This window comes from Cherax quadricarinatus, chromosome 86 (assembly GCF_038502225.1).
Source record: "Cherax quadricarinatus isolate ZL_2023a chromosome 86, ASM3850222v1, whole genome shotgun sequence".
NCBI lineage: Eukaryota > Metazoa > Arthropoda > Malacostraca > Decapoda > Parastacidae > Cherax > Cherax quadricarinatus.
Genome location: NC_091377.1, coordinates 496,400 through 508,535, shown reverse-complemented (window position 1 = coordinate 508,535; position 12,136 = coordinate 496,400).

Below are 12,136 nucleotides of genomic sequence, written 5' to 3'. Positions count from 1 at the left end.
CTGTTTCACTCCATTCTCTCTACATGTCCGAACCACCTCAACAACCCTTCCTCAGCCCTCTGGACAACAGTTTTGGTAATCCCGCACCTCCTCCTAACTTCCAAACTACGAATTCTCTGCATTATATTCACACCACACATTGCTCTCAGACATGACATCTCCACTGCCTCCAGCCTTCTCCTCGCTGCAACATTCATCACCCATGCTTCACACCCATATAAGAGCGTTGGTAAAACTATACTCTCATACATTCCCCTCTTTGCCTCCAAGGACAAAGTTCTTTGTCTCCACAGACTCCTAAGTGCACCACTCACCCTTTTCCCCTCATCAATTCTATGATCCACCTCATCTTTCATAGACCCATCCGCCGACACGTCCACTCCCAAATATCTGAATACATTCACCTCCTCCATACTCTCTCCCTCCAATCTGATATCCAATCTTTCATCACCTAATCTTTTTGTTATCCTCATAACCTTACTCTTTCCTGTATTCACTTTCAATTTTCTTCTTTTGCACACCCTACCAAATTCATCCACCAATCTCTGCAACTTCTCTTCAGAATCTCCCAAGAGCACAGTGTCATCAGCAAAGAGCAACTGTGAAAACTCCCACTTTATGTGTGATTCTTTATCTTTTAACTCCACGCCTCTTGCCAAGACCCTCGCATTTACTTCTCTTACAACCCCATCTATAAATATATTAAACAACCACGGTGACATCACACATCCTTGTCTAAGGCCTACTTTTACTGGGAAATAATTTCCCTCTTTCCTACATACTCTAACTTGAGCCTCACTATCCTCGTAAAAACTCTTCACTGCTTTCAGTAACCTACCTCCTACACCATACACCTGCAACATCTGCCACATTGCCCCCCTATCCACCCTGTCATACGCCTTTTCCAAATCCATAAATGCCACAAAGACCTCTTTAGCCTTATCTAAATACTGTTCACTTATATGTTTCACTGTAAACACCTGGTCCACACACCCCCTACCTTTCCTAAAGCCTCCTTGTTCATCTGCTATCCTATTCTCCGTCTTACTCTTAATTCTTTCAATAATAACTCTACCATACACTTTGCCAGGTATACTCAACAGACTTATCCCCCTATAATTTTTGCACTCTCTTTTATCCCCTTTGCCTTTATACAAAGGAACTATGCATGCTCTCTGCCAATCCCTAGGTACCTTACCCTCTTCCATACATTTATTAAATAATTGCACCAACCACTCCAAAACTATATCCCCACCTGCTTTTAACATTTCTATCTTTATCCCATCAATCCCGGCTGCCTTACCCCCTTTCATTTTACCTACTGCCTCACGAACTTCCCCCACACTCACAACCGGCTCTTCCTCACTCTTACAAGATGTTGTTCCTCCTTGCCCTATACACGAAATCACAGCTTCCCTATCTTCATCAACATTTAACAATTCCTCAAAATATTCCCTCCATCTTCCCAATACCTCTAACTCTCCATTTAATAACTCTCCTCTCCTATTTTTAACTGACAAATCCATTTGTTCTCTAGGCTTTCTTAATTTGTTAATCTCACTGCAAAACTTTTTCTTATTTTCAACAAAATTTGTTGATAACATCTCACCCACTCTCTCATTTGCTCTCTTTTTACATTGCTTCACCACTCTCTTAACCTCTCTCTTTTTCTCCATATACTCTTCCCTCCTTTCATCACTTCTACTTTGTAAAAACTTCTCATATGCTAACTTTTTCTCCCTTACTACTCTCTTCACATCATCATTCCACCAATCGCTCCTCTTCCCTCCCGCACCCACTTTCCTGTAACCACAAACTTCTGCTGAACACTCTAACACTACATTTTTAAACCTACCTCATACCTCTTCGACCCCATTGCCTATGCTCTCATTAGCCCATCTATCCTCCAATAGCTGTTTATATCTTACCCTAACTGCCTCCTCTTTTAGTTTATAAACCTTCACCTCTCTCTTCCGTGATGCTTCTATTCTCCTTGTATCCCATCTACCTTTTACTCTCAGTGTAGCTACAACTAGAAAGTGATCTGATATATCTATGGCCCCTCTATAAACATGTACATCCTGAAGTCTACTCAACAGTCTTTTATCTACCAATACATAATCCAACAACCTACTGTCATTTCGCCCTACATCATATCTTGTAGACTTATTTATCCTCTTTTTCTTAAAATATGTATTACCTATAACTAAACCCCTTTCTATACAAAGTTCAATCAAAGGGCTCCCATTATCATTTACACCTGGCACCCCAAACTTACCTACCACACCCTGTCTAAAAGTTTCTCCTACTTTAGCATTCAGATCCCCTACCACAATTACTCTCTCACTTGGTTCAAAGGCTCCTATACATTCACTTAACATCTCCCAAAATCTCTCTCTCTCCTCTGCATTCCTCTCTTCTCCAGGTGCATACACGCTTATTATGACCCACTTCTCGCATCCAACCTTTACTTTAATCCACATAATTCTTGAATTTACACATTCATATTCTCTTTTCTCCTTCCATAACTGATCATTCAACATTACTGCTACCCCTTCCTTTGCTCTAACTCTCTCAGATACTCCAGATTTAATCCCATTTATTTCCCCCCACTGAAACTCCCCTACCCCCTTCAGCTTTGTTTCGCTTAGGGCCAGGACATCCAACTTCTTTTCATTCATAACATCAGCAATCATCTGTTTCTTGTCATCCGCACTACATCCACGCACATTTAAGCATCCCAGTTTTATAAAGTTTTTCTTCTTCTCTTTTTTAGTAAATGTCTACAGGAGAAGGGGTTACTAGCCCATTGCTCCCGGCATTTTAGTCGCCTCATACGACACGCATGGCTTACGGAGGAAAGATTCTTTTCCACTTCCCCATGGACAATAGAAGAAATAAAGAGGAACAAGAGCTATTTAGAAAAAGGAGAAAAACCTAGATGTATGTATATATATATGCATGTGCGTGTCTGTGAAGTGTGACCAAAGTGTAAGTAGGAGAAGCAAGATATCCCTGTTATCTAGCGTGTTTATGAGACAGAAAAAGAAACCAGCAATCCTACCATCATGCAAAACAGTTACAGGTTTCTGTTTCACAGTCATCTGGCAGGACGGTAGTACTTCCCTGGGTGGTTGCTGTCTACCAACCTACTATTATTATTATTATTATTATTATTATTATTATTATTATTATTATTATTATTATTATTATTATTATTATTATTATTATTATTATTATATTATTATTATTATATTGTTATTATTATTATATTATTATTATTATTATTATTATTATTATTATTATTATTATTATTATTATTATTATTATTATAATTATTATTGTTGTTGTTGTTGTTGTTGTTGTTGTTGTTACTGTTATTATATTAATATATTATTATTATTATTATTTTATTATTATTATTATTATTATTATCTATTACTGTTATTATTTTTTCTTCATTGTTAGCTGTCAATTATCCAGGTTGGTATGACTGTCCTATCACACGAGTGTAACGGCAGCGTGACAAATATTTTGCACTCTGGTCTCATATTTTTTTTTATATCACAGACATGTTATTTATATTCTACTCTGCCTAGTAAGGTCATTGAAGATAAAACCTTAGGTAGCTTCATGTTCATGTAGGTTAGCCAGGACGGTTCCTGGACCGGATCATCTCTACATAGTGACCCGGCAGTGCTTCCCGATGGAGTCTCGGAGTCTGTACAAATGATGTACCTTGTACAGCCCTTTGACAGGGGCACGGTGAATTTTCTTCAGTGGTCTAGTAATTAGCTTCACCACTGGTAAAAAAACTCTGCTTCACATGGGCCACTCCTGCCACCTGGACCACAACTCGAGTGGCAGAGTGACTCAGGAGATGCTGGTAGCTTCAAATTTAGGTTAGATAAATATATGAGAATCCGTAGTTTGGAAAATTGGTGGAGGTGCAGAGTTGCTAGAATTATTATCCAGAGGACTGAGCAGGGACTGTTGAGGTGGTTTGGACATTTAGAAAGGATGGAACGAAATAGAATGACCTGGAGAGCGTATATATCTGTAGTAGAGGGAAGGCAGGATAGTGATCGGCCTAGGAAAGGTTGGTGGGAGAGAGTAAAGGAGGTTTTGTGTGCGAGGAGCTTGGACTTCCAGCAGGTATGCGTGAGCGTGTTAGATAGAAGTGAGTGGCGACAAATGGTTTATATGACTTGACGTGCTGTTGGAGTGTGAGCAAAGTAACATTTATGAAGGGGTTCAGGGAAACCGGCAGGCCGGACTTGAGTCCTGGAGATGGGAAGTACAGTGCCTGCACTCTGAAGGAGGGGTGTTAATGTTGCAGTTTTATAACTGTAGTGTAAAGCACCCTTCTGGCAAGACAGTGATGGAGTGAATGATGGTGAAAGTTTTTTCTTTTTTTTCGGGTCACCCTGCCTTGGTGGGAGACGGCCGATGTGTTAATAACAAAAATACATGAGAGAGAGGGGTTGGATTTGAATTAGACTCTCACATGAGTTAACTGGGTTAACTGGGTTAACATTGAAAATGGGTTTACCTGGAGAGAGTTTCGGGGGTCAACGCCCCCGCGGCCCGGTTTGAGACCAGGCCTCGTGGTGGATCAGGGTCTGATCAACCAGGCTGTTACTGTTGACCGCACGTAAACTGACGTACGAACCACAGCCCGGTTGGTCAGGTACTGACTTTAGGTGCCTGTCCAGTGCCTTCTTGAAGACAACCAAGGGTCTATTGGTAATCCCCCTTATATATGCTGGGAGGCAGATGAACAGTCTTGGGCCCCTGACACTTACTGTGTTATCTCTTAGTGTACTCGTGGCGCCCCTGCTTCTCACTGGAGGAATGTTGCATCACATACCGAGTCTTGCTTTCGTAGGGAGTGATTTTCGTGTGCAACTTTGGTACTAATCCCTCTATGATTTTCCAAATGTATATTATCATCTTTCTCGCCTGCTTTCCAGAGAATACAAATCAAGGGACTTCAACCGTTCCCAGTAATTTAGATGCTTTATCGTATTTATGTGTGTCGTGAAAGTTCTCTGTACATTCTCCAGGTCAGCAATTTCGCCTGCCTTGAAGGGGGCAGTTAGTGTACAGCAGTATTCCAGCCTAGAGAGAACAAGAGATTTGAGCGATATGGGCAAATATATTTTTTAGTGGATTTGGGTTTAAGAAAACCTGCCTGGTATGGGCCAGTAGATCTGCTGCAGTGCTCCTCTTTTATATGTCCATATGTCCACAGGGGTGGGTTGTCCACCAGTGGGCTGGTCTCGCCGTCGCGGTGGGCAGGTGAGATTCACAGCTACCCAGACTCAGGAGTTAGAGTCTTACTTCAGACGTCACAAGTACATCACACCCACATGTAGGAAGGACATCGCTAGAAAGCTTAATATGCAGGAAGGTCAGGTAAGTCCAGGGAGCAGTACATAAGAACATAACATAATATAGAAGGAACATTGCAACAGGCCTACTGGCCTATGCGAGGCAGGTTCAGTTCTCCCACCGGCTTAAGTCAATGCCCTGACCTAGCCAGGTCAGTCACATTCACTTAAGGAAGGAGCACCTCATCTGACCTAGTAGCACCAGCTAGTCAGGTCCAACTCACACCCACCCACACCTACTCATGTATTTATCCAACCTATTTTTAAAACTACACGTCTTAGCTTCTATGAATAGGTACAAGTACCTATTTACATAGCAAATTGCTGCATACACGTACCTATTTACATTGCAAATTGCTACGTACAAGTACCTATTTACATTGCAAATTGCTACGTACAAGTACATATTTACATTGCAAGTTGCTACGTACAAATACCTATTTACATTGCAAGTTACCTAGGCAAAAGTTCCTAGTTACATTTCAACCCAAGTTCTGTCCCATTTCTGACCAGTCAGGCTGTTGCTGTGGCGACACCTGATTACCAATAATCATTCCTTAATTGTTACTCAGATATTCCTATTTCTTCAATTAGCATTCTAAATTTATTATAATAATTATAATGATCAAAATACCTTTATTTGTTAAAACGTTAGGCCTATACAGTAGGCTTCTTCAGTCAGAGAGGTAGCAGGTGTAGTAGTGAAATGAAGATAATGTATTTGAGGTGGTCAGTCCCTCAGCCTTGAGAAGAGTCCAGCTCCATGGTCTGGAACAAGGTGGCCAGTCCCTCAGCCTGGAGAAGAGTCCAGCTCCATGGTCTGGAACAAGGTGGTCAGTCCCTCAGCCTGGAGAAGAGTCCAGCTCCATGGTCTGGAACAAGGTTGTCAGTCCCTCAGCCTTGAGAAGAGTCCAGCTCCATGGTCTGGAACAAGGTGGCCAGTCCCTCAGCCTGGAGAAGAGTCCAGCTCCATGGTCTGGAACAAGGCGGTCAGTCCCTCAGCCTGGAGAAGAGTCCAGCTCCATGGTCTGGAACAAGGTTGTCAGTCCCTCAGCCTGGAGAAGAGTCCAGCTCCATGGTCTGGAACAAGGCGGTCAGTCCCTCAGCCTGGAGAAGAGTCCAGCTCCATGGTCTGGAACAAGGTTGTCAGTCCCTCAGCCTGGAGAAGAGTCCAGCTCCATGGTCTGGAACAAGGTGGTCAGTCCCTCAGCCTGGAGAAGAGTCCAGCTCCATGGTCTGGAACAAGGTGGTCAGTCCCTCAGCCTGGAGAAGAGTCCAGCTCCATGGTCTGGAACAAGGTTGTCAGTCCCTCAGCCTTGAGAAGAGTCCAGCTCCATGGTCTGGAACAAGGTGGTCAGTCCCTCAGCCTGGAGAAGAGTCCAGCTCCATGGTCTGGAACAAGGTGGTCAGTCCCTCAGCCTGGAGAAGAGTCCAGCTCCATGGTCTGGAACAAGGTGGTCAGTCCATCAGCCTTGAGAAGAGTCCAGCTCCATGGTCTGGAACAAGGTGGTCAGTCCCTCAGCCTTGAGAAGAGTTCAGCTCCATGGTCTGGAACAAGGTGGTCAGTCCCTCAGCCTGGAGAAGAGTCCAGCTCCATGGTCTGGAACAAGGTGGTCAGTCCCTCAGCCTTGAGAAGAGTCCAGCTCCATGGTCTGGAACAAGGTGGTCAGTCCCTCAGCCTTGAGAAGAGTTCAGCTCCATGGTCTGGAACAAGGTGGTCAGTCCCTCAGCCTGGAGAAGAGTTCAGCTCAATGGTCTGGAACAAGGTGGTCAGTCCCTCAGCCTTGAGAAGAGTCCAGCTCCATGGTCTGGAACAAGGTGGTCAGTCCCTCAGCCTTGAGAAGAGTCCAGCTCCATGGTCTGGAACAAGGTGGTCAGTACCTCAGCCTGGAGAAGAGTCCAGCTCCATGGTCTGGAACAAGGTGGTCAGTACCTCAACCTGGAGAAGAGTCCAGCTCCATGGTCTGGAACAAGGTGGTCAGTCCCTCAGCCTGGAGAAGAGTCCAGCTCCATGGTCTGGAACAAGGTGGTCAGTCCCTCAGCCTTGAGAAGAGTCCAGCTCCATGGTCTGGAACAAGGTGGTCAGTCCCTCAGCCTTGAGAAGAGTCCAGCTCCATGGTCTGGAACAAGGTGGTCAGTACCTCAGCCTGGAGAAGAGTCCAGCTCCATGGTCTGGAACAAGGTGGTCAGTACCTCAACCTGGAGAAGAGTCCAGCTCCATGGTCTGGAACAAGGTGGTCAGTACCTCAGCCTGGAGAAGAGTCCAGCTCCATGGTCTGGAACAAGGTGGTCAGTACCTCAGCCTGGAGAAGAGTCCAGCTCCATGGTCTGGAACAAGGTGGTCAGTACCTCAGCCTGGAAAAGAATCCAGCTCCATGATCTGGAACGATATGGAACTGAGCCATGAGAACGGTGTCTTAAATACCGTCGAAGGTGAGGTGGATGATCTGGAAGACGCTTTAAGGAACGGGATCCACTAGTGGAAGAAGACAACTAGTTCTGGAATCCAACCCTTCTTACTTATCAGTGATATATACTGCAGCGCCTGACAGTAGTGTTGGAAATGATATAAATGGTATTCAATATCATTTATAAAATATAATTTATACAATTTTTTAAATAATAATAACAATAATAATAATAATAATAATAATAATAATAATAATAATAATAATAATTCTTATTCACAGGTAATCACTTGGTTCCAGAACAGACGAGCAAAGGCCAAACGTCTCAGAGCACAGGTAAAGGGAGTGGTCGTGACGACCTGGTCTGGTGTGGTCGTGACGACCTGGTCTGGTGTGGTCGTGACGACCTGGTCTGGTGTGGTCGTGACGACCTGGTCTGGTGTGGTCGTGACGACCAGGTCTAGTGTGGTCGTGACGACCAGGTCTGGTATGTCTAAATGATATTTCGCCTTTAAAACCTCTTCTCGATGATAATAATAATAATAATAATAATAATAATAATAATAATAATAATAATAATTATTATTATTATTATTATTATTATTATTATTATTATTATTATTATTATCGTTATTATTATTATTATTATTATTATTATTATTATTATTATTATTATTATTATCGTTATTATTATTATTATTATTATTATTATTATTATTATTATTATTATTGGGAAGTCCTAAACTCGTAGGGATTATGCGGCGCCTGTAGGAGGAGGGGAAGACGGTATTTAGGCTCAATTCAGGGTTCTGGAGCACAGATCCAATTCCCTGGATCAAGAGCCCCTCACCAGCGACAAGGAACCTCCCTTGAGGGGGTTCAAAGTGATATAACTTTTCTAACTTCTGATTGGTTCATCTGACATGCAAGGTTCAGATTGATATAACTTGTCCTTCTTCTGATTGGTTCATCTGACATGCAAGGTTCAGATTGATATAACTTGTCCTTCTTCTGATTGGTTCATCTGACATGCAAGGTTCAGATTGATATAATTTGTCCTTCTGATTGGTTCATTTTTAATATGTAAAGTTTGAAAGAAGTGAACTTTCCTTTACAAAAGGCCCTGGTGATCACTTACCCAAACAACAGCTGTTTGTGTTTACATTATTCTGTCTTCACCCTCAACACAGAGGCTTTTATGTAATATAATCAAGACTTTTGTTTGCAGGGTGGAGAGTTGAAGATATAGCTCGCTCTGCTACACTCTGCAAGGTTATCCCAGGTCACAGAGGATAAGAGAGCAATGTGCCACAGCCAGGAAGTATTCCTCAGGTCACAGAGTATGAGAAAACGTACTACAGTCCACAAGTATTCCCCAGGTCACAGAGTATAAGAAAACGTACCACAGCCAGGAAGTATTCCCCAGGCCACAGAGTATAAGAAAACGTACCACAGCCAAGAAGTATTCTCCAGGTCACAGAGTATGAGAAAACGTACTACAGTCCACAAGTATTCCCCAGGTCACAGAGTATGAGAAAACGTACCACAGTCCACAAGTATTCTCCAGGTCACAGAGTATGAGAAAGCGTACCACAGCCAAGAAGTATTCCCCAGGTCACAGAGAATGAGAAAACGTACCACAGCCAGAAAGTATTCCCCAGGTCACAGAGAATAACAGACCAATGTACAACAGCCAGCAAGGTTGCCTATAAGGATTACTGATAAGTGAGACACTTTAGTAATATTTAAGTATTAGTAGTAATATTTTAATTACCTAACAACACTTAGGTGTGTTTATTCTGGAAACGTTTCGCCAGCTAGTGCCATCATCAGTCCAGTACAGCGGAAACCAGTGGAAGAAGAGTTTGAGATAATCAGTCCCTGAGCCTGGAATCGATGTGTTGAAACCATTAATCTTCAAGAATGTGATGCACTCAACACCGTCCTTTGCATTAGACTGAAGAAGCCACTGACTGACGAAAAGTTTCCTCAATAAAGATTCCCAAATATTGCACAGGTATCTCATTTTTCAATCTGTCAGCTTTCAAAACCATTTATTTCACATGTAATGTAATAATTATATTGATAGATTACTGTTACGTCCGTGGGCTTAGAGCTCCATTTAAATACATCAATTGTTTTTCCCAGCATCAAAGTTATTTTTAGTTCCCATATATAACAGCTTGAAATAAAGTGTATTTTAAAAAAGATGGACCCAATTTCCCCATTATATGTCTTTGTAAGAGCTTGAAATACAGGGTGTTTCAAAGAGATAGACCCAATTTCAAGGCAAACTGCTTTGAAATTGGGGCCATAATTTTGAAACATCCTGTATCTGCTAGCTGACCAAACTGTGTAAGTAAGTGGTGAGGCTACACAGTGCCTTTTCAGGAGCTTTGCAATGTTGCAAAGGCAACCACTCTCTTAAAACTTACCCTACTTCTCCTGCTGTTGTCAGATAAGATAAGATTTCGTTCGGATTTTTAACCCCGGAGGGTTAGCCACCCAGGATAACCCAAGAAAGTCAGTGCGTCATCGAGGACTGTCTAACTTATTTCCATTGGGGTCCTTAATCTTGTCCCCCAGGATGCGACCCACACCAGTCGACTAACACCCAGGTACCTATTTGCTGCTAGGTGAACAGGACAATAGGTGTAAGGAAACGTGTCGGAATTTCCACCCGCCGGGAATCGAACCCGGGCCCTCCGTGTGTGAAGCGGGAGCTTTAGCCACCAGGCCACCGAGCCACCAGGCCACCAGGCCACCGGGCCACCGGGCCACAGCTCCTGACGACGCAAGACGATATATAATCACTGATCAGTGCAGTTATGTCTCTACACCATTAAAAAGGTTGGTAATAATACAATAGTTTGGCTTCATTTAATTTTAATACTAGCATATTTAATCACAGTTTGAGATCAGTCAAGTTTCTGATATTTTCGCTATTAAGTGGACGGAGGATCGAGCCTCCACCACTTGTATTACATTACGCAATTACATCAAACGTTTTTTATGAGTATAATAAATATTTATTTACATATTTCCACAACTCACAACACATTAAATTTTGCAAATTTTAATAATAATAATAATAATAATAATAATAATTATTATTATTATTATTATTATTATTATTATTATTATTATTATTATTATTATTATTATTATAACAACAATATTAATAATAATAATAATAATAATAATAATAATAATAATAATAATAATAATAATAATAATAATAATGATAATAATTATTATTATTATTATTATTATTATTATTGTTTTTATTATTATTATTATTATTATTATTATTATTATTATTATTATTATTTACCTGGAGTTTACCTGGAGAGAGTTCCGGGGGTCAACGCCCCCGCGGCCCGGTCTGTGACCAGGCCTCCTGGTGGATCAGAGCCTGATCAACCAGGCTGTTGCTGCTGGCTGCACGCAAACCAACGTACGAGCCACAGCCCGGCTGATCAGGAACCGACTTTAGGTGCTTGTCCAGTGCCAGCTTGAAGACTGCCAGGGGTCTGTTGGTAATCCCCCTTATGTATGCTGGGAGGCAGTTGAACAGTCTCGGGCCCCTGACACTTATTGTATGGTCTCTTAACGTGCTAGCGACACCCCTGCTTTTCATTGGGGGGATGTTGCATCGTCTGCCAAGTCTTTTGCTTTCGTAGTGAGTGATTTTCGTGTGCAAGTTCGGTACTAGTCCCTCTAGGATTTTCCAGGTGTATATAATCATGTATCTCTCCCGCCTGCGTTCCAGGGAATACAGTTTTAGGAACCTCAAGCGCTCCCAGTAATTGAGGTGTTTTATCTCCGTTATGCGCGCCGTGAAGGTTCTCTGTACATTTTCTAGGTCAGCAATTTCACCTGCCTTGAAAGGTGCTGTTAGTGTGCAGCAATATTCCAGCCTAGATAGAACAAGTGACCTGAAGAGTGTCATCATAGGCTTGGCCTACCTAGTTTTGAAGGTTCTCATTATCCATCCTGTCATTTTTCTAGCAGATGCGATTGATACAATGTTATGGTCCTTGAAGGTGAGATCCTCCGACATGATCACTCCCAGGTCTTTGAAGTTGGTGTTTCGCTCTATTTTTTGGCCAGAATTTGTTTTGTACTCTGATGAAGATATAATTTCCTCGTGTTTACCATATCTGAGTAATTGAAATTTCTCATCGTTGAACTTCATATTGTTTTCTGCAGCCCACTGAAAGATTTGGTTGATGTCCGCCTGGAGCCTTGCAGTGTCTGCAATGGAAGACACTGTCATGCAGATTCGGGTGTCATCTGCAAAGGAAGACACGGTGCTGTGGCTGACATCCTTGT